General features: G+C 38.7%; 1 long non-coding RNA gene across 2 annotated transcripts in view; it reads left to right on the forward strand.

Annotated features, from left to right (window-relative positions):
• The window catches only part of LOC106836584 (uncharacterized), a 48,637-nt gene extending 27,211 nt beyond the window's left edge, over positions 1-21,426 (forward strand). Inside the window, exons 4-5 of one of the 2 annotated variants that reach the window (XR_011496703.1) lie at positions 12,877-13,281; positions 21,139-21,426. This is a non-coding gene — a long non-coding RNA (uncharacterized lncRNA). The remainder of the gene's footprint in view (positions 1-12,876; positions 13,282-21,138) is intronic. The other variant, XR_001399389.3, reaches the window with a different exon arrangement.
• The last annotated feature ends 5,012 nt before the right edge of the window (positions 21,427-26,438 follow it).

Genomic DNA, 26,438 nt, shown 5'->3' on the forward strand with positions numbered 1-26,438 from the left:
GATCAGTAACTGGAAGTCAGCAGAAATCCAGTCTCTGTCTCATGTCCTTTTTGCATTCTTTTTCTTCATTCCCATCCCACTCTCTACCCCTCTCTTTCCTGGAACCTCATGGGTTTAATGTCTATAGTTTCAGCTACATATGGAAATTATCCCTGAATTCTACTTTCTAATTCCCTGGAATGAGTGTCTGAATCTGATTGGCTCAGCTTGTGACAAGTCAAGTATTCAACATTGATAAATGAGAAGGGGTGGGGAGGAGGGCTATATGTTACTAACATAATACAAAGGGGCATCTCATCCCTGGAAAGGCAGGGCAATTCTCATAAAAGAGGTACAGCACAGATTGCCAGGAGTGCACCCAAACCTACATTTTCTTCTTGGAACTCCGTTGGACTGCGTGTCTCAGTCGGTCCTGCAGTTACGTAGAGCAAAGTGACTGTTTCCATCATAGAATGTGACTGAGGATGATGGGTGCCAATTCCAGGAACAGGCCCTAATAAAATTCGTTCTTGTTGCCCCCCTTTTAGGGCTGACTGGAATAGGATGACCTTGGAAGCCATATTTTTAAGTTGGCAGAATTCTGCAGCCTGGATTTCGAAGCAACTAGGTGGAGTAGAGCTGCTTTCCCAAACTACTCATTACTGTTACTCGGAAGAAATACACTTTCAGTATTTTTGAGTAATACGTTTTGGACCTAACTTTCATACCAGTAATGGATCTCTCTTAACTCATACCAAAGAGAGGGCTCATGAGTTGAGAAATCATCCCGGAAGATTTCTATACACTCCAACGCTGTGCAGAGAGAGACAGGAATCACAGAACTAGAAAGAAGTAACAATCATAAAATTTCCTTGAATCTACCTATTTAATCTCAAATACTTGTTTTTCCATATCTATACAATGACTTTGTACACCAACGTCCCTTACTCTAATCATGGTTATAGCTGAAATCTTGATATTATCCATGGCTTAGATTCATTTTGCTGAGTTCACGCTTAATCACACATTGAGAGGATCGAGTTTAGTTGTTTTCCTTTTCTCCTTTAGGACATACTTTGCAAAGACAACTCATTGTCAAAATATATTGTTCCAAACTATTGAGTATATGTTTTTGTACATATATTTTAACAATAGAAATTCCAAATTAATTCAGCACAGCCATTGTCCCAAAAGAGGTTACTGTCTAACTGAGCAAAAGTGACACAGAGCATTACAATGATTAAACAGCAATAAAAAGTTTTTAAAATGCTAAACACAAATATTTTCTTCATGTATTCAGTTAAAAAAAAGCTTCCAAAAGTATGTATTCTATACCCTACTGTATTCAGATAAATACTCTTTTAGGTTAGTATATGACTATATATATATATATATATATGCATCAAAAATGTCTGGAGAATGTCTCACAAATATTAATAGCGATTATATCATTGTAATGGGATTACAAGTAATATTTAATAGTTTGTTTATTTATATTCTCTATTTTTCTTCTTTAACAAATTCATATTATGTGCCTAATAAAGAAAATTCTAGTGGAAAAATATGTGGGCAAAGAGGAGAATTCTGTTCATTGCCTATGAGTTAATTCTAAAATATTTTAAAAAGAGAGGTCAAGGAAAATGTCAAGTGGCAAGCTGTGTTTATTTTGCAATAGAGAGGGGTAAAGGAGGTAAGAAGGAAATTAATGGAACCACCACACCTAAGAACTCCTCAAATATTTGAAAAAGGACTACAACCTGTGGGAAGTTATCACATTCATGAATACATATTAAGATTTTATTACTGGGTTAACTTAAAAGACACTTTATTCTTTTGGAGCTGAGTTTCTTTTTGCAAGTCAAATGGATCTTTTGTATATTACTCTGGCCCAGGAGAGGGCAGACCACCACACATAAAGAAATTTAACTTAACCTTTTAAAGAAATAATGCCTATAGCACGGCCAAGTCCTTAGCAAAGGAAATGGCAATTCTTCCTCAAAACATGTGTTGTCCTTTTCTCTCATTATTTCCATTGCCATTTGTAACCATCTTCAAACACAAATGCACTTTTCTGAATAAACTGTTACTGTAATAACTTTGGTGTCATGATTATTCTTCCTGAAAGGTTTACATTTATTCTTAGACTAGATCTTTTCCGTTTGGCAGTGGATCCTCCTTAAGAGGAAAGTTTGCTCCTTCTTATGAGGAAAACAAACAAAAAGAAAAATACTGTAGAAGTGGCCTGGTCCTATACTTTTAAGTAAGCAAAGAAATGCATGCCAGAGTGGTTTATCTAAAATAAAGGAGAGAAAATGATGCTATGAACATGAATAATTAGTCTACTGAAATTAAGCTCCTTCTACAGACAGGTTAAGCCTATTTCCAAACTATGTAATAATTTGATATTATTAAATACGTGTTTTAACATTTGAGACAAATTTCTTTCTTTCAACAAATTTAACAGATAAATTATCATATAAAATTTTTTGAAACTACCAAAGGTCTTTATTAAATGACCACAGAAGAGAACTTGAATATTCGATAAACGGGTTAAGTAACTATCCTGTCACAGTTGGGTGCTCCACTAAGACTCACTAAGAATTCGTCATCGTCTATTGGACCCTTTCGCCGTCTGGTCTACACTGCGTTCGAGGCCAAACCCTAAAGTATAAAATGTCAGGTTGATATTTAAAATAAGTTCAAGGTTTTAAAAGTTATCCAAAAACTTAATTGCCTTTGCTTTTCTCATTCTCTGTTTAATGAGCTGATATTAAAATGACCTGTGCCTATTAAGGTAAGGGCTTAACAACTACAAACATATGTGTGAATCAGCATCGAAATAAAGGCCGAAATTAATGGGGATTCAAGGAAGATCGGCTTCCAGGACATTTATTTTTCCTAGGTTTTATTAGCAACTCTTCTGCCAGAGGACATGGCTATAACTGAACAAATTACTCCAAAGACGTTAGGTTGTATTATGACAAATAATTTTCAAAACCAAAAGAAAAATTTATCGGAAGAGGTTAATATTTTCCTAAACCCCAAAGAGATGAAAAGTGCGTTGACATATCTGGTCAGAGCAACATAAAGCTTTTAGGTCAGTAATTACATTGAGCAAAGCTATTCTCCAAAAATTGCGTAAGAATTATTCTCACTCATTGTACTCTGGAATTGTTACTTATATCTTAATTATTTTATATTAGACAATTTTTAAAAATCTTGTGTCTACATGATTTCTCTCTTGAAAAGCAAACATTTCTAATTCTGAGATGGGAATTTTTAAAGTAAACAGGACTGCCTTTGAACTTGGAATAGGAAAAACAAGCCTCAGTTCTGCTATTCTCCTCTGGGTGTGGCTCAGAATTCGCGAGAAAAGTGCAACTAACTCAGAGCCCTTGATTTATGACCCATTTGATTGGTTTTGCTGACTCACTTAAGGCCTAAAACAAATCCTCGTGTTATCTTTTGGTGTGGTTTTATAACTTTAGCAATAAAAAGGGGACACGGGGTACTATAAGGCTCTCTGAACATGCTCTCATTAGTGCAGACAAAGAAAGCTAAACGTCTGGTTACCAAAGATTTGCAGCTCCTGAGTTTAACCAGTCGAGAATGTTTGCCTTGTTCTGCTTTTTCCTGTATTTGGGGGCTCGATGGTTTTCCCCCCGCCCTGCCTCCATGGAACTTAAAACATCACCTATTCTAGATTTTTAACCTTCCTGCACTGAACAGCAAATGAATATACCATTTTAAATCTTGAAGGAATCTTAAAGTGCCCCTCCCTCATTTTTTAGGTAGGAAATTAACGTCCGGAAAGAATGCACAGTTTCATCCTGTGGCCTAAATCAAGGATTTTTCATGTTAAAATCAGACACACTAACTCATAGTCATTTGTTTAGTAATAAAGAATTCAAAAAAACTTAAGATAAGCCCTGTCACAAGGACGAATGTTCAGGCCTTAGGAAGGCAGACATTGTTAGCTGCCGTTAGCCAGCTGGTTACCCGCAGGGCCCACCCATGACCAGCCACATTCCCCAAGCTTGAGACATGTCCTGTTTCCTGATGAAAAAGGAGCTGTGAGTCTTACCATTGAGCTAAATTGTGGAGACGGGCTATGCGCAGCTACCTGTAGTGGAAGTTCTACCCAAGTGTTGTCCAACAGAAATGTAATTTGAGTCACAAAATCTTAAATTTCCTATTAGCCTCATTAAAAAAAAGGAAACTTGTTACAAATGCAGAGCCACTGATGGAGAATCTTCACTTTAACAGAGTTCCCAGATGGTTCATATGCACATTAAAATATGAGAAGCAATGTCCTAGAGATTAAGGAGAGAAATTATAAAAATGACAAATGTGATATCTGGGAATTACAATTTATGCTATAATTTGCAGGGAGAAAAACTGGTATATTAGTCAGGGTGCTCCAGAGAAACAGAAGCAATATTAAAAGGTATTGGCTCACACGATTTTGGAGGGTAGGAAGTCCCATAGTCTGCCTTCTGCAAGCTGGAGACGCAGGGAAGCTGGTGGGATATTTCGAAGGTTGGAAAGCAGGAGAGCCGATGGTGTAGACTCCAGTCCGAATCTGAAGGCCTGAGAACCAGGAGTGCCAAGGGCAGAAGATTGATGTCCCAGCTCAGCCATCAGGCAGAAGGAGAGACAGGCACGAAGAGACAGAGACACAGAGACAGAGAGAGAGCATATCCTCCCTTCTACCTTTTTGTTCTGCTCGAGTCTCCGACACTGGGGAGGTCGACCTGCTTTCCTCAGTCTACCAACTCAAATGCTGCACTCTTCCTCAAACACCCTCACAGACACACCCAGAAACAATGTTCAACCAGGTATCTGGGCCTCCTGTGATCCAGTCAAGTTGACACACACATTAATTGCCACACTGGGAAAAATAGAGAGATTAGGCAAGTGGGCAGCTATAAAATTATCAAATGCAAAAAGGAAGTTTGACACAGAGACAAAGTAAAAACCCAAGGAATGCTAACTATGATGATCAACTTCAATTTTAATGACTCATCGTCACTAGGAAGACTAATTCACTGAGGCAAAAAGAAGTCAAAAAGGCAGAAATAGACACCCCACGTCTGGGCGGTTCTGTGTCGCGCAGCCCTCACTGGCTAACGCCTCACATTTGCAGAGCAATTAGCTAGAGCCTCCTAACAGGCCAGTGGAGATGTTATTACAGCAGGTGATTTCCCCTCATCTGATAAATTGAGACTGAAACCTGGAGAAATCATGACTTTCCCTCATTACAGAGAATTAAACAGCAGAGCTAAAATTGGCATGACTGAAATGGCAAGCCAATAAAATGACATGACTAAAATTTTCTCAGTCATAGTCTCATACCACATAAGCGTATAGAGCATAATAATACTAGGAATAGTAATAATAATGGCAGCAGCTAACCGTGTGAGGCGCCAGTCACCGCACTCCGGGACTCGATGTCTGTTAACTCACTGGATTACCGCAACAACTCTTTGAGGCAGGCGTTATTATTCTTATTTTCTAAATGAAGAAACGGATGCACAGACGGGGTCAATTACTTGCCCAAGTTCCCAAAGCTAAGAGGTCACGGAGTCCAGCTTGAAGTCAGCAGTCTGGCTCCTGAAACTAATTCTTAACTGTGCCTACTGCCTGCTTGACTTAGTGGTTGGGGCAGGAGGTTGTGGATCACAGAAGACCTCGCTGCCCAACACAGAGTTGAACGATAAATTTACAAACAGGCCCTGACTCTATAAAGTACTTTATTCAGGGTTTCTTTTAATCCAGAGATAGTTTTTAACTTATAGCTCTTTCAAAAAATATCTACTCGGTAAAGCAATATTTGGTAAATTGGCTCTTAACACTATGTAGACAAGGTCTCAATAATCTTCACTTTCTCCCATTATCATAGCAAATAATCAAGTCATAAAGAATTAAAAATCTAGACATTTAAATATAAATTAAGGGAGAGGTTTTTACTTTTCAGTAATATACACTGAATTAATAGGTATAAACACTGATAAATGAAGATTAGCATTATGCCAAGTACAAATGCTTTATTCAGCTGATTAAGAATTTCAGTAATAAAAATTGAGAAGTAAACCAATTGCTCAAATCTGTCTAATCTACTCTAACAGTTGCTCCAATCTCCTCTTTCCCAAAGATTTGCAACGAGAGGATGGAAGACGTTCTAAAGCCAGCCAGCTAAAGTCATCATCAAGTTGGGAGATTACTGTTATTATTAGCCCCATTTTACAGATGAGGAGTATGAGGCTTAGAAGTAGTGTTCTTGCTCAAGGTTCAATGAAAAGCAGAATCTCTTGAATTATGACAATAATTAAAAGCATCTTCATATTGGCTCATATTAAAGATATCCATGGTATTTATACGATCTCAATAAAAAGATATAAGCTTTTCAGTGCATTTACCAAAGTTAGGTGATTATTGTTTAGAAGTAGCAATAGATTCAGCTACTCATGTATGTCCAAGGTCATATGCTGTCAAAAGTCAATACCAAAGAACCTGAATTCCAAACAAAATTGGGAGGAAGCCAAGTTGGATATGTTGCACAAAAGAAACCAAGCAGATTTCCTTGGTGCCAAGGTATTTGGCTGCCTTCTCAAGCGTGACTTCTTCTGTGTCCCGTTTCTCTCACTTCACCCACAACATGTAGCCTTATAAATGCCTGAGCATTAAATCATAAATTGTAAATCAACTTATGAGATATGAGCAGAGATTATCTTAAAATAATAAAATGGCATTCAGGCCTTTTAAGGCCTGACTGTACACTCTACACTAAGTCCCCAGAATAAGTGTTGACCAGCCTGGCAAGTAGAGAAGAAAGAGAAGGCTAAGAGCTAAGAAGAAGGGAAGAGAAGAAAGGAAGGTCAGGGAGGGACCTGCTGGCTCTCCCAGTCCACATGGTCCAAGGGAGAGGATATCTTCCAGGCTACCTGAACTGTAGTCCACCCGACAGCAGTACCTCTTGTGAAGACTGATTCCTTAGTCTGCAAAAAATGAGATAGTAATCTGTCTTTTGTAATTTGCTAAAATGGAGAGAATAAGCAAGTAGGACAATGCCTTGTCCTGCAATTATCTTAGGTAACTAATACATATAGTTCTAATTAAATTAATTAATTGTGTTCTGGTTAATATGCCTCAGACTCTTGTGAATTAGGGTGAGTAACCGGTTCTTCTGGCCATGCTCAATCTGGGACGGTGATAAGAACCTTTATCACAATTAGCAAGGGCTGGAATCGGTACCATTGCAAGTTCTTCCTTCTTTTCAAAAAGTTCTTTCTTCTTTTCACTGCTCCTATACCAGTGGTTCTTAATTTTTTTTTTTTTTAACTCAAGGATGCCTTTGAAAATCTAATGAAAAGTGCACATATGTGTAGACATGAAAAAATGGCTATCATTTCTGGGGCTGGCCCAGTGGCGCAGTGGTTAAGGGCGCACGTTCTGCTTTGGTGGCCCAGGGTTCACCAGTTTGGATCCCGGGTGTGGACATGGCACCACTTGTCAAGCCATGCTGTGGCAGGTATCTCACATATAAAAAAGATGGAGGAAGATGGGCACAGATGTTAGCTCAGGGCCAGCCTTCCTCAGCAAAAAGAAGAGGATTGGCAGCAGATGTTAGCTTAGGGCTAATCTTCCTTAAAAAAAAAAAAAAAGGCTGTCATTTCAAGAGATTCGTAGAGCTTGAAGCTCATCTGCGGACCCCCACTTAAGAACCTCTCATTCCCAAGAGACTTGCAATCTGATTCAGTAAACGATAATCACAAAATTACCAACAGAACAATTACAGAATGCTGTATTGCTTTACGATTCCACTCAAAGGAGGAGAGTGGAGGTCCCTTTTGTTTAGACAAGCATGGAGATGGTTTTGTGTGTGCAGATATTAGCTGGGTTGGAGATGAATTGCCCTGGCCAATAAAGGAAAAAGAAATGTGATTTGCGAGGGGAGATGCCTGGAAGGAAGAATCTTGAGCCGCTGAGGCTATTGGCCTTAGTGAGGAAAGAACAGAGAAAACAGAACCCCAGAGCACGGGCTTCTGAGGGAGGACAGCAGCAGAGCCAGGCCCCGGCAGGATGAACTAAGAGAGGCTGACACAGCACACAAGCCTCACAGCTCGGTGCCTTAGGTGCCTTAACACACGAAGCTTTCTTTTTCCACAAATCACCCCATGGATCTGAGCAGCTGTCCAGGTCCACTGCCTTTTAAGCGGCTACTGAGCAATCCAGCCCAATTCCGTCTTTTGCTTCTGCCCTGAAAACCGAAGGCCTTCTCATGACTGCTGTAGTTGGGGAAGAAAGCGTAGAGGGTCTCAAAGCTGCAGTGAACACATCACTTCTGTCACAGCTGCTTGGCAGAAACTAGTCACACAATCTGAACGAATGCAAGGAGGCTGGGATGTCAGGATTTCCATACATCCAGAATGAGAGGAAAACCTGATGTTAGTGAGTTCCAAAAGCATCTACTACAAGACCTGTGAAATGGAGGAGTCCTACTGTGTGCTGGAGGTGTCCGTTGTTAAACTCTCATTGTCTCCCCTAGGAGTCCTCAATAAGATATAGATCTTCTCTTTCCTTAAAGGGGAGTGAAAAGGTGCTGAGCTCTGCGTGTCGTGGGGCACAGCCTGGGCACAGAAAGCCCCACTCTGCAGGTATGGTTAGAGCACGGCGAGCAGAAGTCTCTGGCATCTGATGATAGAGCGCTGTGAGACAGGCAACATCCCCGGCATCCAACCCAGGCTGCATCCTACAATCCTGAGAAGGCCAGGTGACTTCTCCGTCTGCAAAATGAGCAAGCTGGATTTGATAACTAGTGTTAAATTGTACCATGCTGGCAATGGATGCAAAAGCAATTACAGAAGAAAGAAATCAATCTAAAGAGTAAAATTATTTTTGGCAGTTAACCTCATTTTTTAGCCCATCTGACCAATCTGTTACTCCCTCTGATAATCACTTCTATTAATGAGATTTTACTAGATAAGATACATCAAAAAATCTAATTTTGTTGTTCCTTAAATTATAACACTCAGCATAAAAAATACACCTCAGTCAAATCAAGTGGGATAAGATATTGACTTTGAGTCCATTTTATTTACATCTTATTTTCCAAAAGATATACCTAAGATGGGTAAAATCGAGCACAATATATTCTTTTCAACGTTTGGTAGCTGCACTTACATGATTGCATATATAAAGGTGACCATCTACCAGCGTTGCTGGGACAGTCACAGCATGATTACGAATAGCCCCGTTTTGTTCTCTGAAGCGGCCCAGTTTGGACAGTGTGTTATGTGTCCCCCGACGTACGATTTTCAGTAAGTGGTTTTTGTGTACCCTCAACACCAGAGCCCTTATTTGCTGCTCTTATAATCAGACCCCAAATTAATTTAAATCCAATACTGGGGACACGGAGAACTCATGGAAAGTATGAATCTTTTATCTCTGTATCATTCACTCCAGATAGAGGGCTTTCCATGTTCACATCACCGACTAAAGCAATCGAAGTGAGTGAGTGTTTTCTCCGGGCTCATTGATGGGAAGAAATCCTCCATTCGAGGTGAACAGTCCTCTCTGATGTCTCCAGGGTGATGGAAGCCAGTAATGACAAGCATTGCCGTGCTGCAGTTCAGCACTGGTCTGAAGAGAAGCCCTGACACATGGAGCGCAGAGAAACACGAGCACAGCCTGCGGACGCTCTGTCTTCTGTCGTGGAGGAGCTCATACTATCCCTGAGAATAACTCTTTTCTAACTCAAAGGGAAAAAAATGGTTATTCTACCCTCTATTTAAGCCTAACGTGGATCTCCCAATGACCTTCTTTATAATTGCTATGAAAAAAGAGTAATTTTAAGTTGGTTTTAGAAGAGTGATCACCTGCATTTTTGGTTTAAAAATTCAACACATTTTAATACTTATTTCATGCTGACTATTTTTTTCCCATGGTACTAATTCCCTTGTGCTCCTCTAACTCACTACGTTCCTTAAGGATCAACAATTAGGTGGAGGAAGACCACCAAATGTTAGAAATAGCAACTCAAACGACGCCAAACTAGTGTCGCCAAGAGTAAAATTTGCATCGCCTCTGCATTTTGCTCTGACTGCGGGATTCTACAGAGGTGGAGATGTGTTACTTCTCCCTCGTAGACTCTTGGTTGCTCTGTTTCATAGGATATAGGTGGGTTATGTTAGCATGAGCCGGATACAATCGTCAGAAAAGGCAGCGATGTTTTAGTTATGCTCTTGAAGATATTCATTTAAGTCAACAAAAATCTAGGGTAGTGGGAACCCTTGGCCACTCAGTAAATTTCATAATACTGCATTTCAGCAGCAAAATTGCCCTATTTGGTTTATTTTAATATCCATGCATTGCTGATAATTTTCTATACAATACGGAAACATCTTCATTCACAGACACTTGAGATAGAGTTTCCTGTGTTTCTATTAATACTGAGTTTTGTTCCGCCTGTATTGTAAAGCTTTCTAAGCTAATTATCAGTGAATGCTGGAGAAAGTACGATGCCTGGAGGGAAGCCATGGGTAATTTTCCACGGGTATAAAATGACTTAGGTTCCCTCCTTCACTGTCTCCCAGAATCAATGGATACAACATGCAGAAGGGAGTCCAAGACATTTGTAATTAACTGGGCAGTTGATGGTAGGTGTATTATTTTGAAGCAAATCCCAGATAACACACTATTTTATCTGTAAACACTTTAGTCTGTGTCTCTAAAAAATAAGAATTCTTTTAGACCCAACCACAATTCTATAATTATACCTTAAAAAGGACAATAATTTGTTAACTCTATCCAACTTAACAATTGACTCGTTAAATTTTTGATTTTTAGTTTAATTTTTTGAGATCAAAATAAGGATCATACAATGCAATGAGTTAATGTCATATTTCTCTTCTAATCCCTCTTTTAATCTCTTTTCTCTTTTTCTTTCTCTCTCTCTCTCCTTCCCTGGAAATTATTTGTTGATAAAAGCAAGTTATCCACATTCTGTAGAGCATCCTACACTCCAGATTTTGTTGATTGCATCCTCTGGTGTCATTTAGTGTTCTCAACAACTCTTAACCTTTTACGTTTGTCAACTCTTTGGTTAAAATTAGGTACAATTTCTATAGGAAAAGTGGATAAATTCTTCTTTTTTGTGCTTTTATTTATCTTTTTATGATCATGTTTTGGGAATTGATCTCAAAATTCTTTATTCTCGGTCCAAACTTCTTTTGAATACACCTGCAGACATCCATTAACTTGTACTTATTTTCTTATTCATTGTTTGGATTTCATACATAGAGTAACCCCAGAAAGTATCTGAAAGAATGTAATTTAAGGGAGAGGACAGAACTGTAGGCTGAGCCATTGTAAGACAGCTCCTTACATTGGGACATAATGAGTTAACAGTGAAGAACTCTTAGTGACCATGTCAATGATTTTTCATCATACAATAAAATACTGAGACTACACCCAATCAAGGTCTGGATAACACCCCTCAAAACAGTGCGTTGTTCACAGTAATATTAGCTGTTTAACTTTGGTTCATTTTTTTTCCAGACATTATTTCATAAAATATGACCTCCTCAATTAATGAGTTTGTGTTTTGTTCTGACAATTTTTTTCTAAAATATGGCTGCAGAAAAATAGAGCTGATGCTCTCAGGCCCCAGGGCTTGAAAATATCATTGTTCAGATGTGAAAATCCCTGATTAAAGTCTGTAAATTCTAGTAGATGCTAATTTGCTGACTTAAAGGCGGATCTTGTGTATGTTCTCGCTACACAAGTGAGAGTAAGGCAATACTTAATTTTGCTGTTAACTGCTTGGATTTTTGTTTGTTTGTTCTAAATTTTGTCAATACATCAACTCTTGTAGAAGTTTGAAAAGGGGTTGGAATTTATACAATTAATATTATAATACTCATTACAGAATGTGGATAATCATGGTGATATTAGAACTTATAAAAAAGTTTGGAAAGACCTTACTTGTCCTTAGCTATGTTAATTGATGAAACTGAGGCAATATCATACTATTCCTTTTCTGTTGCTGTTTCACTTGAAGAAATTGCTGGATCATTTGCCAAATGACCTGAGTTATGGCCTTGATATTTACTAACTCTGGGAACACGAGAAGGTCACTTTAATTCATAATACTGTTGGGAGACAATTCTCGTGGGTCTCCTGAGTATCTGCATGTCTTGTGCATGGAGCACTGATGGCCTTTGTTGAGCCTGAAAAGATTATCTTTCCAAGGACCTGTGTGTAGCAAACAGCCTTGGAAGTGGGAGGTAGAGCCTTCTCCTGGGGCAGAGGGCAAGTTTGTTTACTTTCCAGTATCATAAAGATAATGTTTTCCTCCGGGTGAAAGTTGGGCAGATTGCTCTGCAACCCATTATAAAATAGTAGGATTCTCTAAGCTTGGGGCTTCTTGGCTGTGACACAACACATTGCCCCTGTGGGACAAGGAGTTTGATGTGAAGGTGAAGCCCATGCTTCTTTCTGTATTGTGAGTAAAGAATTGTTTTCTCTCTGACCCAGCAGTCTCGTGATCTCTGCCAGTTTGCATAATACTGTAGCAGGTTAACTTGGTAGTGTGCAAGCAGAGTTAAATCTTCACAGTTCGCAACAGATCGTATAATTCGCTTATCTTTGAAATTAACGGCTCGGTCTATGAATTGGTTTAAATTTATTGTTTAGTTCTGATTCATGCCCTCAAGGGCTTACAATCTTCTGAGGTTGACAATATGTAAAGAAGTGTTGCAGGCACTGTACCTTCAGTCCCGGTGAGATTCAATCATCTGTACCAAGGCTATGACCTAGTTGGTGAGCTGAATGGGTTGGAAGGTGACAGTAAAGAGCAACTGTATGAAGGCAGATGTTTGCCTTATTGTTTGACAGAAAGGAAGAGATTGGAGATTGCAGTCTGCTGGGTCTGGGAAGACCAGAAAATGAAGATAACTCCCATGGAATGGAATCTGATCCCAACGCGGGGAGGGACTAGCAGAGTTATTTTCATGAAAAACCGTTGAGATATGGGAACACAAGCAGAGCTGTTTATCTCCAGTGACAAAGCATACAACAGGATGGGAGAGATGCGAATTCTTTCCCCTTCTGCACGGCACATCCATGTCTTTGGCGCCATGAAGCCCCAGTCTGCTGCATCTGGGTATCGTCTAGAGTAGCTGCATCAGAGCAGCAGCAGAGACCACGGTGCTCAACAGGAGACGGACATTTGTAGTGGACACGGCAGTGCCTGGTGTCAGCCTGGTGAGAGACGGTGAACATCACTTGTAGAACCAGCTTGTAAGTTCATGTGAAGCAATCTCGGGTACTACTAGGAATGTTGGACAGGTAGTTCTCAGGGTACTGAGTTACTACTTGAGCAGTTTGGGAAAAAACCTAAAGCAGTTTTGGTCATTATCACTCATATGGCCGCATTTGTACTTAGGGCTAGTGAGGCATGAGGAAACTCAGGTTATACAGTAAATACAGTACAATCTGATGAGTGTTTTAACAGAGCTTAGTGTTATGGAGTCATAGGACAGAAAACATTTGAGCTAGATCTTGAGGGATGAATAGGCTTTTGCTAAGCAGCCAATAAAATAAAGAGAATCCTTTACAGAGAAAACTATTGCAAAGTCATGAATTCTGGATTACATATTTCACATTGAGTTTTTAAATTTTGATTTGTAAAAGCTGAATTATTAACATTTTCAAGATTGAATCGTAAGTACCCAACTAACCGTCAAAGAAAATATGTTCAAAAGATGCATATACATGTACAAACCTGAATTTCTCACTTCAAAAAATTATCTACAGTGCTAGAGTTCCACACTTTGCAAACTCAAATTCTGTTAATAAAATAATTCTTCAGTTGTGTCTTTTGGTAGTGTTTGTGCCTGTAGTGTGTATATACGTTTGCATTCATTCTATGCAAGTTTGCCAACAAATATAATCTTCCATTTTTCCCAAAAAAATGTTCAATATCAATATAATACTTTATTTTTCAATTTGCATTTTACCAATAATTGATTTAATAAATAAAATGTAATATATACATCTCTTTAAGGATATAATTCCTAACCTGTAAAATATTCACCTCTATTTTCAGCTTCTAATCGTCAACCAAGGCTAGTTAGGCCAGTTTGAAGGAATGCATCCTTGAAGTTCGCTATATTTAGGCAGATGTTTGAAAGCAATGGGAGAAATACCTGTACACATTTGTACATTCTATTTCATAGGGAATATGGTGTGGATGAAAAATGCTTTGGCTGGTCTTTATGGCTTGATCTCTTAAAATTTTTTGTCTTATAGTGATTTTAAAAATCCAAGTACAATATAACCTGGAGAAGTGAGGCATTGCCAAGCCTAAAAAGCTCTAAAAGAATTTCCTTTTGATTCCCTATATCTTCTTTGATCTTTTATATGGGGGTTTGCAGTCTTTTATTTGTTTACTGTAAGTGTCACAGCATTATCTGGTAAGTAATGAAATAAATTATACCTTAAATTACATTGTTGAGAATTATCTTTGATGTATTGTTACCCTATTCCATTGAAATGAAGAATTTTTTAAGTGATGTGGCTTTAAAACTAGCTGATAAAAAATATTTAGCAACATATATATTTGTACTTTGGGTGAGACCAGTGATCCATTATACCCAGTATTCCATCTTTGACATTGATATCTGTAGCTGTTTCGCAGCCAATTGCTGTGTTGCTGTCCATGACACATAATTAAAGGTAAGATATATGTGGAAGATGATGGCAACAGTATCTTCCATAACATATGCTCTTCTTACCACGTGACTTTGCCAGTCTACCCATTAATAGGTAAGGTCCGTGTTTATTTCCCTTGAATCTGAGCAGGCTTGTGAATACAGTGGAAGCAATGTTATGTGACTTCTGAGGCTAGATTTTTTTAAAGGCCATACACGTTTTGCCCATTTCTTTTGGGATGCTGACTCTTGGAACGCAGTTACCATATTACGCAGCCACACTGAGAGGTCCAGCTGAGGTTTCAGCTGACAGCCAGCATCCACACACCAATGACGTGAGTAAATGAGTCTTCAGATGATTCCAATCTACCCCTCTGAAGCCCATCCCAGCCTTTGAGCTTTCCTAGCTGAGAACTCAGATGTGGAGCAAAGGCAAGTCATTCCCACTGAACGATTTTAAAATTCCTGACCCACAGAAACCATGAGCATAATAAAGTTTTTGTTTTATGCCACTGAATTCAGGACTGTTTATTATGCAGCTGTAGCAACTGAAACAATATATCGTCCCTTAAATCCTAATTTCCCTTTAATAACTCAAGACCAGTCAATCTGCATATTGTTAACACGTTTTCAGTGTTTGAGTTTGGGGCTTGTATAACATATACTCAAAGGTATTTTCTTTAAGTTGACCTAAATTCTTTTTCCTGGCCATGATCAAATTTTGCAATAATCTTGAGTGACAATATTCTGAGCAGAGTGAACTGCAAGTGAAAACACCCTGAGATAGAAACCGGTCTGAAGGGTTTGAGACACTGAAAACAGGCAAGTGTGGCTGGAGTGTAGAGAAAGAAGAAAAGTGGTAAGGGTGTGTCAGAGACCTCTTATATGCAGAGCCACAGGCCATGATGGGGAGCTGGATTTTATTCTAAGAACTCTAGAAGGTTTTAAGCAGGAGAGTCATGCGCTCTGATTCACATTTTATAAGCCATTGCAGGGTGAAGAATGGTTTGTGGACTTTGGCAAAATATGCACAGCAATTTAGAGAACTAAGGCAGGAGTGCAGGCCAGAGACGGGTTTGGAGGGGCTGGGAGTGGAAAGGGTGGCCTGAGTTGGGGCAGCTGGAGCAAAGGAGATGTGTTTGGAGTATATTTTGGAGATAGGAATTACAGGAATGTGACATATTTCCTGACTAGGTTTAAGACAAGGAAATGAATTAAGGATTACATCTAGATATGTGGCTGGAATAACTGAACAGATTGGGAGGGAAGTAACCAAACTGGGAAAAAGTTACAGAAAAGGAAGAGATTTGAGGTAGGCGTAATCAAGAGTTAAGTTTGAGATATTTTTGGCAATTCTGCTTATAAATCCTAATGAAAACAACCAGGTAAACAGACTTGGAAGCCCTGCGGTAAGGCAAGTGGGTCGATCTGATCACAGTCCAGTCCATGCAAAAAGAAGAAAATATACTTTCTATGTAATAATTATTTGAAGACCAGATGAAATTTTCCAGATACACTACTCTTCCGGTTCCAGTTTTCCTTTCTAAAATATAGGGACTTGATGAGTAGACCAAGTTAATTCAAAGCGGTATTGTTATTCCAGTATTGTTATGTTTTGCGTGCTCCAGTTTTCATCAACTGGACTTCGTTTCTCTACTCAAAGTGGTAGAACGAAGAATAAATGTATATGATGAACTATAATCTTAGAAAACATATAGGTAAGAATGCGTCAAGGATGATTAACACACAAGCCTTTGGCAGATCTGGAACACTCTTAGGAAGGAGCGTTTGAAGTTTCTAAGGTCAGGAGCCCTGGCCAGGTAATAAAATGGTTTAGACAGGGAAGAGCTGTTTTTCAATAACTGTGAATAGAATATGGGTAACTCATAAACAGGAGCCTCCTGTCTTAAGAATTTTGTTCTTGGCATCCTTTTGTTGGAAAAATTAGATACTTAGGGGTGTGTCCTTAAAAATACTAAAATCTTCCGTTTGTGGAAAATTTAGTAACATTATTTGGAAATAATTACCCTTAAGTGAAGGAAAAGTATGTATAGATAGTTCTCATTGATGTTTAAAAAATAAACAAAGCAAAACAAACAAAAACTAACACTGGTGTGATTGAACTGAGTGTTGCTTTCTCTTTCTACAAACACGATTGCCACGTTTTGTCTAAGAGGAAGATATTTAAACCTGCTCTTTCCTTCTATGGTTCAATTGTCATGCAAGAGAAAGAACTCACTCTGAACAATAGACAGGTGAACTGTGTTCCCAGACAGATTGTTGTATGTTATACAGATATAGTGGGTTAGGACTGGTCCTGGTGGTTGGCTTACACATCCAAACAAGTAGTTCTGATGTTGTTTGCTTTTAAACAAACTTAAATTCTATGTGTTTTGTATGTGCGTACATGTGTGCTCATACATGTGTGCATGCAGGCAATTGCACAGGCATACAAAATTAACGTGTCTTCTAGACATCAAGCACAACATGACCACGTAACTGTTGAGGAGTTAAAAGCACTCTTCTCTAGCCCCGTCTCTCTCACCACTTTAGATGATGAGTTTCCCCTGGTAGACTACAAATTGCAGGCAGAAACTATATCTATCTTAGCATTTAGCTTAGTTTACTACCTAGCACATACTAGGAACTAAACATTTGTCGAATCGAATGCAGTTGCCTCTTCTAACTACTGCCTCTTTCTTTTCTGTACCTTCACACATCTTACCACAGCGGTCTTCCCTCATTCATTATTTATTTCTGCTTTTAGGCAACATCCTTCTCATTCTGTTGAAACGGTTTACATCTAACAAAAGTGAACAATAATCATTTGTTTGCCTAATTCAATAGCTTCTTATTAACCCTCATCCCGTTTGAGCTCTTTGCAATATTTAGCAGAGTTATCCACCCTCATATTTGAAATTCCTTTAACTTTTGTCCACCTACGTCGCCTTTTTCCTCTTCCTATCCACAAAATCTCTCCCTCTTTGTGTTTACCATTAAATTTGGCAGTTGCATAGGGTTTGCCTTCAGACCTATTCTCTTTTCTCTCTACTTGCTCTTTCTGGACATTTTCATCCATTCCTAGGGTGTCAGCTCCCAAATTTGTGTTGATGATATCTAAATCTATATGCAAATATTAGCATTATTTTCTGAATATTTCTCTTTGCATATTGAACATCTCTATTCAGACATAGTATCAGACCACTTTAGCTTAAAAACAAACAGCAACTACAACAGAAACGGGCTCTGGCTAACTGCAGCTAAAATAAAGGAAGAAAGGGAAACTTACTGGCTTGATTACTGAAAAATTCCAGGGAGCCAAAGGATAGAATCTATGGCCGCCACAAGAGGCCAAAGGCCTGAGAGGAACTCAGGAAATACTCTTTCTCCATCTCTCACCTGTACCTATGGGTGCCTAATATAACTGTTATGGGATCTCTGAGTATCTGTTGATGCCTTCTCTCACACTGGCAAGTGACTTTTTGTACTCTTTAGCCCACACGCTGGAATATGACAACTAATGGTTGCCGAGTTTATACATCCTCAGTTTCCAACATCCAGAGAGAGAACTACTTTGGTTTCTCTGTTCCAATTTAATACTCTGAAGCAAGGACTCTTAGTGGCTCATCCTAGAAAGATATTACCCCTAACCAGTCCACTGTGGCCACAAGGAAGTGTCCTTTGTACAAATGATATCTTCTTCAAAACCATGTGAAGTGAGAAGAGACATGTCTTAAGAACAGGAGATGAGTGAAGACGTAAGATTTGCTTGGCTAGAATGACTCATAGGTTTCCATTACAATGCCTCACAGGCACAGTAAACTCATGTGCCAAACTCGCTAGTATCCACCAACCCAGCCCCACCTCCTGAAACAGAGAGTGAGAGAGTAATCTCCGGATCCCTCCCGTAAGGGGATAATCCTGCCCAGATGTTCAAAGTGGAAATTGTCTTTGATTCCATCCTAACCCTGTAGATTCAAACACTTTCTGGCCTGTCAGTTCTAACACTGAACTGTCTCATGGCTCCACATTTCCCAATCCCATTGCCACTGTCTTCTCATAACGTCTCATCAACTGCCCCCCTCTGGTCTCTGCGACTTTATCATTTGCTTCTCCAGTCTTTGCCCATACTAGATGAGCAAGCTACGTTGTGTCACTTCTCTACCTAAAAATCATCACAACTTGCAGAATAAAATACAAGTGGCCCAGCCTTATGTTTGGCTCCTCTCCATCTAGAGAATCCCACCACTGTCCATAGGCATCACTTATCCAATCTCATAAACTGTATTATTTACTCACTCTCCTGGGCTTTTGAATACATCAGTTTCTAACTCTGAAGCTGCCTTATCTTTTTTTAAAGATTGGCACCTGAGCTAACAACTGTTGCCAATCTTTTTTTTTTTCTGCTTTTTTTCCTCCCCAAATCCCCCCAGTATATAGTTTTACACTTCTTTCCTTTAGTTGTGGGTCCCTCCAGTTGTGGCATGTGGAACACCACCCCAGTGTGGCCTGATGAGCGGTGCAATGTCTGCACCCAGGATCCAAACCGGCAAAACCCTGGGCTGCCGAAGAGGAACGCACAAACTTAACCACTCGGCCATGGGGCTGCCCCCTGAAGTTGCCTTATTCTTTTGTTTATTTGGCAAACTCTTTCTCCTCCTTCTGGATTTACCTCAGGACTCCATTCACATCTCATCTTCTCTGGGAAGCCTGCCTTGACACTTCACACATCACCAAGGAAATATTAATTTTCCCTACCTGAATTTATCTCAGTACAATACTCTTAGCATCTCTTAGTGTTTCTAGAGTTTGTTATTTGTTTTCTGTATTAGCATTCAGACAATCTAATGCATCTTATATCTTTCTCTCTTCTTTAGAATCTCACAGAGGGTTTGGTGTATAGAAAGAATATTTATGAACATTCATGAATGAAAAATAGGAATATTTTTGTTATCGACTACGGATTTTAAGTGGGCTCCTTGTTGGTATGCAAATTTTTAAATTGTGAGCAATCTATTTTTCAATGGAATGTCTTCTAAAAATTATTCAACTCAAAATTCGGCATTGAGTCCTCCCTGTGTGGTCTATGGCACTGGCGCCACAGCCAGGTGGTTTACTCTGTAGGGCTGAGAATGACACGTGATCAAATAACGATATTACAAATCAGGTTATAAATGCCAGAGGTACAAGAAAGTGCCTGTAGGAAAAAAGAAAAAGGAAAGATTGATTTTGGTTGGAAACCAGCATTACAAATGAAACCACATAAGGCAGAGGGGGACATAGTCTCAGTTGGCACCCAAAATGGTCAACTAAATGAACCTTGTGGGTTTTTTAAAAATTCCGCATAAACGTGGTACATAGTGTACAAATTCTGTCCTCTAACTACTAAATTATTTTTGTTAATTTACAACCACGGTGATGATTTATAATGCCTATAAAAACCAGCCTAAGACAAACATTCTCAAACACAAAAACACTCACACATACAGGACTGCCAAAGTGGTAATTTCATTGGCTGAGCTTTCAGCTCTACGTTTGAGTTAAAGGGGAGGATTAACATGTGCTAAAGTGAAGGTTGGCTAAGGCTTAACTATGGGTATCAGATTGCCTGTATAAAGCAGTAAGTCAAATACCAAGTCAAGACAAAAGTGTTTGTTCTTCACTTAGGCTTCCAACCCCAGGCATCATGTATTTAAGAGCAAATTTAAATGCAAGCCTTTGGAGAATAGAGAATAATGTTGGCAAGCAAGTCATTCCCAATTAAGCAAACTAAATTTGGAGAAACAAACTATAATAAATGGTCATAGAATTTAAGAGAACAAAGCCCAATGTGTGGTTACGTCTTGTTTTTCTCATTTAATTGCTTTCTTCCCTATCCCTCTCAATAAGAGTTAGCATCAATGCTCTGTGGGATCTGAGCAGAAGCACACAGAGGACTTAGGCTGCTGTGAGAGCACTTGCCTGGCAGGCTCCTTGGGTTTGGTGACAGCTGTCTGAATGAGCAGTCCTATGGAAAGATTAGTGGTGACTTCAACCTACCAAAGGTCTTAATGCACATATCAATTCATGTAGTAAACATGCTTCAGGGAACAGAGGGAACGACATCTTCACTTTTGTCCCACCAAAAGCAGGGTAGCAGGCTACACTTGGAAAACTTACAAATTTTACTTTAAAAGAACAAAAAATACATCTTTTCAGGATGTCATGATTGGCTACCAAAATAAATCGTTCCATTAGATTGATTTTGCCATCAAACATTTGATAAATGACACTTCAATCTCTTACTCTAATTCCCCATTCTTGGGCTCAGTTATTTTCATTTGTATTATTTTGAAAATGTATTTTTAGTTCATACATAATGAATGAGTGACTAATAATATACAGATATTCCTGACTGCTTTCATTCTTGATTATTCACGACATCTATTTCTTATTCATCTGGCAGGATAAAGAGCTCTGGGGAAGAAGATGACCTTTTCATCCACGACCAGTAGAAGATGGAAATGAGTTTTGTATGAAAAATCTCTCTATTGACCAGAATTCTATCAAGGATCATCCCAGACAGAGGGTTGTTCTTTGGCGGGTACACACTAGTATGGGAGAGTAGTCAGCATCTGTTTTGATTAGTCAGCACCCTGATGAGTAATCATCATGATCTGGATGGACATACATACGTGGCAGTTATTTATCTCTGTGCCTTTTCATTTTTTTAAATAAATTCATTTTCAAAGCTAACTGGGAGAAAATTTTATTGTGGACACTAATAGCTTTCACATTTTTGTGCCTGCTCCTCTACCCCTACCCTCCGTGGTGCCACCTATCCTGTCACTGTGATATCATGTACTCTTTCTCTGTCAATTCCTGGAAGCAGACTTCACATGCATCTATGTTGCTTAATCTGTTAAAAAAAAAACCTTAGTACATTTTATCATATTTCACAACGTTTAAAAAAATTATCTATTTGGCACCTTCAAAGAAAATCCAAGTGCCAATAAGCTGTAGGGAAGAAGGTATATTTGGTTATTTATTCAATCAATGTATGTTGACCCTCTATTTTGAGCCAGGAACAACTAGAAGTGTAATGGCAGGTTGGAAGAAACAGGTTGGCACCCATCAGTTGGTAATGGTAGAATCTTAAGTTATTGAGTCAATTCTTTCCCTCTAGAAGGATCTTGATTGACCTATTTTTGGGAAACCAGGAAATGCTGACTATAATTCTGCCATTGTGATTTTCAAGTTTAATGCATTTTTTCCATTCTCCTTTATACTCCTCATAAGATGGTAAGTCTGACAGCACCCTGCTGCATCCTCTCTCCATGCAGTACTTCTCCTGATGCTCACTCTCACTTACGTATATACCTGTCTGCAATTCACTAATAAAAAGCACCTACAATATGAATTTTCACAGCAAAAACTTCAATGTCATCTCTAATTTACAGATGAAGTCACTCACAATCCAAGACTTGATAACCTTCCCAGAGTCTCACATCCGTTAGCAGTAGACCAGATATTCTTGTCCTAATGCTGTCAGAGATTTGACTAGAATGAGTCAAAATCAATATTTGAAGGATCATTTTTTGGTCTATTTAGTTCACATTAATTAAGCTGTTATGATTAATTGATTACACTAATACTGATGTCCTTTTCATTGCTAACATAAATTTTATTGATTTGTTTTAATTTCTCCCATTTCTAGGATTGCATGCCCACCTTGCTCTAATTTTCAAGGGAATGATATTTACTTCCTATGTGTACTCCATGCTCATAATAATTCTTACCTAGATATGAGCAAATTTATGTACTTCTGTATCATGAGGCTCAGAGGAGACAAAATGGAATGAAAACTTGCTAACTAAAAATTCTATATCCCATCCCCCAAAAATACTGATCTTGATAATCTGTATTTTAAACAATAAGAAGCAAAATGACTCATGTCAGATATTTAATTTTCCTCAAGAACTAGGATTTTAAAATTCAGAGACTGTTTCAGGATCAACGCTGGTTCCAGTTGCTCACCAGACCACTTGAATATATTCTTAGACTACCTACTTTTGTTTTATTAATGGCTTACCATCCTTTTGCCAGAAAATGCAGGACTTTGTGTTAGAATAACAAACAGAAGAGGAACTGGTTTCAACAACCATTTATTATTGCTCAAAACATTATAATTAACCATACTCCATTTGTTCTCAAATATAAACATAACAGAAGGAACAGCTAATGATACCTCAAAGGAACAAATACTTCAAAACTGAACCTAATAATTTATGGGTGTATGTAGCCTACCTACAAGGGAAATTGCATCTAGTTCTTGCTTGAAGACATTTAGCCTCTGGATTGCAGAAAAAATAGTATTAAAGGAAAGAAGGACCACAAGCATAGGGTATGGTCAGATTCTGGTTAGTTTTTAATAGCCTTTATTTTCTAAAACAGTTTTTAGGTCCATAGCAAACTTGAGCAGAAGGTACAGAGATTTCCCATATACCTTCTGCTCCACACGTGCAAGCCTCCTCCGTTATGAACGTCTCTCATCAGAGTGGTACATGTGTTAAAATTGATGAACCTACCTTGACAAATCGTTATCATCTAAAGTCAAAAGTTTACCTGAAGTTCACTCTTGTGTTGTACATTCTATGGGTTTGGACAAACATTCAGTGATATGAACTCGCCATTATAGTATCATGCAGAGTAGTTTCACTGCCTTGAAGAGCCTCTGTGCTCTGCTCTTCATCCCTCCCTACCCCCAATCGCTGACAATCACTGATCTTTTTACTGTATCTGTAGTTTTCCTTTTTCCAGAATGTTGTATAGTTGGAATCACACAGAATGTAGCCCTCACTTAGTAATATGCATTTAAGTTTAATTCATACCTTTTCATATCTTGATAGCACATCTCTGTTTGGTACTGAATATATTCCATTGTCTGCATTGACCACAGGTTATTCATCCATTCACCTGCGGAAGGACATCTTAATTGCTTCCAAGTTTTGGCAATATGAATAGAGCTACTATAAACACCTCTATGTAGATTTTGTGTGGACATAAGTTTTCAATTCTTTTGGGTAAATACCAAGGAGCATGATTGCCAGATAGGACTCTGGTTTTCAACCAATGGAATTTAGATGGCCAGTAGGAGAAAGACTCATAGTTTAGGGAGACCTCTTTCCTCAACATTTCAATAAAATTTTGAAAAAATTAAAAATGTTGTCTCTCAATCCCCAAGGCACCTACCTGAAAGTCATAAGCACTGTTTGTAGCTGATCCTGCCTGCCAGGGTTTACCATCGGCCATCTTTCTGTACAGCCCTGCACATGGCGTCCTTTTCATTCCCACAAGTCAGCGCTTCTGATACGGCGCTTCCCGATGGCTCTGCCTATCCAGGACTGCCCTCCATGCTTCTTCCCTTTCCCACACCATCTACGCTTGTGTATAGAGACGAAAATAATTTTAGGAAAAACACGTGTGCTTTTACCATCACTAGAGCGGTAAACACTACTATTCTCCTACACTGTTATCACTATTTTAAAACACTGCAGGCATTATTTTAATTAGTGCTTTAAAGATAGAACAATAAAATTGTTCCTTCACTGAAACATTAATTTCTATACTTTTTAAATTTATCATAAGCAATGAATAAAATAGTCAAACGTTTGCAACTGTATAATTTGTGTATTTACAAAATCCAGCTTTTAGTTTCTATGGGATTCAGTATATTTGGTCAAATGATTATGGGGAATAAAACAAGAAGGTTAAAGAATCACTTCTCTAGGATATTAGGTGATTATGTTTATTCTTTTTTTCTTTTAATTCAAGATAAAACTTAGATCTAAATTGAAGAATATAAAATAAAGAGAGCTGGAAAGAAAAGAAAGTTGCTACATAGTGAAAACTTTTTCACAAAGAACATTTTTATGAACTCTTGCTGTTTAAGATTTACTGTGGTAAATTTCTTTGGTCATCCATAGGGCTGCTGCGGATGGGTGGGTATGCGGATGAGCTAAGTTGCTAATCTACATTAAAGACACGTGGTTATGAAACTTTAGCATTCATAATGAATTCATGAAAATGGCTCAATAGAATTTCAGGCCAGAACAACTTCTTTCTTTGTTAGTTCATTAATCCACTATTTCCACATATTTTATCAAACACTTACTATGTGTTAGGACGGGAATTGGAGGCCTGCCCCTGTAAGGATATGTCAGTTTGGACTCTCACTTGGATGATTGCAACAAACCCCTAACCTACTCTTTTCTTCTACTCCTGTCATTCTAACCTATTTTTCACACAGAGGCCAAACTGAGTTTTCTCAAATGTGGTTCTTATCATTCTACTCAAACTCTTAACAAGCCAGTGGCCTCCTGTTGAACTCAGGACATGGTGTAAAATCCTTGCCCTGCCCTTCAAGCTTCTTCACGGTCTGAGTCCGGCTTCCTCCAGCCTCAACACCAGGGAGTCTCCCTCCCTGCTCACTCCCCCGCAGCTCCTGGCCTTTTAGATCCTCAGCCTCACCCAGCTCTTCTTCCTTTCTCTGAGCCTTTGTCTTTGCCTGACCGGCTCACCTCCACATTCTTGGCCCAGCCAACTCCTGCTCATCTTTAGCTCTCAGCTGAAAGACACTTCATCAAAACAACATTCCATGAATTATTTCATTTCTGATGGAAGAGTCTCTTTTGTAATTGATATATGTACCTCTGTAGATATTTAATAGAAGTCTCTCGAGAGAGACCATAACTCTAGGAGTGCACAAATCATCTCTGTCGTATTTTCCATGGTGCACACAGCATTTAGCATCAGGCCTGGCATATATCAGACATGAACTCAAAGATTAATTATTAATGTTTGATCAAATGAGTATGCAGATGCTTTAACAGTGCCTGGGCACACGCAAGCTCCTCCTTTAAACAAATTAAAACTAATCCACAAATCTTTCATCTGCATGTCCAACTTCTAAATGGAGATATCTGAACGTGACTAAAAGAGGGGACTTTTTGGAAAGATCCACATAAAGATCTTACAACCTAAAGTGGAGAAGGTGAGTAAAAGAGAAAAGAAATCAAAGGAATTGTTAGGAAAACAAAGCGAAGTGAGAGAAAGTGGAGTCCTAATTTTATTTTACCAGTTGTGCTCCTTAATCTTTGCATATTTAATGGTATTTTTACCACCTCGGACTTTTTCTGTGATTATCTTTCTTTCCAAAACATCACCCAGGAGATACCCCTTAGAGTTCATGCCAAAGCTTCCAGGTCCCAGGGTCTGAGGAGGCTCGGCAGTTGGACGTCCAAGTTCACTCTGCCAGCTTTAGGATCAGCATAGACTCAGAGGCTCAGCTGCCACATGAATTCATTTACTACCTAATCCTTAATCCATTTTACTCCTTCATTAAAAGCAGAGCTTTCTTTCCCATAGAACTTTTGAGAATCACGGCACTTTCTTCTCATGTTCCATGTCATGGAAAGTTGTACTAAAAAGATTAAATTAAGAAACCAAATTATGTGGATGTCCTAAATGTGGTATGTTTTCTAAGCCTGATCAAAATTAAAAGCACTCTAAATTTGAAGTAAATACAAAAATATGAGGTCTGTGCAGATACAGTATTAACAGAAGACCGAACCCATTTTAATCATTATAGTTAAAACATGTAACTTTATTTTCTAGATAAATGAATAAAAACTACTTTGATATTTCACTTATAGTTACTTGAAATTCAGCTAGTTTTGGTACTATGGTGCCAAATCAAAGTCAAAA

The sequence above is a fragment of the Equus asinus genome, chromosome 21, assembly GCF_041296235.1.
Source record: "Equus asinus isolate D_3611 breed Donkey chromosome 21, EquAss-T2T_v2, whole genome shotgun sequence".
NCBI classification, from domain to species: Eukaryota; Metazoa; Chordata; class Mammalia; order Perissodactyla; family Equidae; genus Equus; species Equus asinus.